Raw genomic sequence first — 566 nt, 5'->3', positions numbered from 1 at the left:
AGAGACACAGACACTACTGGAATTAAAATATAGAGATAGATAGATAGATAGATAGATAGATAGATAGATAGATAGATAGATAGATAGATAGATAGATAGATAGATAGATAGATAGATAGATGACAGATTTTCAGCCTGAGCTCCACAGGCAGTTACACTTTTGATAAAAACAGCCTGGCACCATTAGAGTCAGTCAGGCTTCACCACAGATTTGGTCGGGTTTTAAGTTTTGAGCCTAAAACACTAAATTCATAAATATCTCTGACATGAGCTGAAGGCAGAATAATACAAGGGGGATATTTCATAGAAATTACATCAATAAAGAGTTGATCGACTAAAGAATGAAACTCACAACCTACTGTATCTGTTAGATTACTAATTGGAATGTGAAACTGAACCTGCAACAGTAATGACTTTACTCTGTTAGAGGAAAAGTAATGTGATTACTGTGTGCCACTGCTATGTAGAACAACAGTTGTGTATGTTTGAGGTACTATATATCTTTATAGTAATTCTGATTGTGTCAGCTATATGAAGGTCGCTACACTGTTCTATACTGTTAGTGT

The sequence above is a fragment of the Poromitra crassiceps genome (assembly GCF_964638095.1).
Source record: "Poromitra crassiceps genome assembly, chromosome: 16".
NCBI classification, from domain to species: Eukaryota; Metazoa; Chordata; class Actinopteri; order Beryciformes; family Melamphaidae; genus Poromitra; species Poromitra crassiceps.
The sequence above is the reverse complement of the archived record's forward strand: the minus strand, read 5'-3'. Positions refer to the sequence as shown.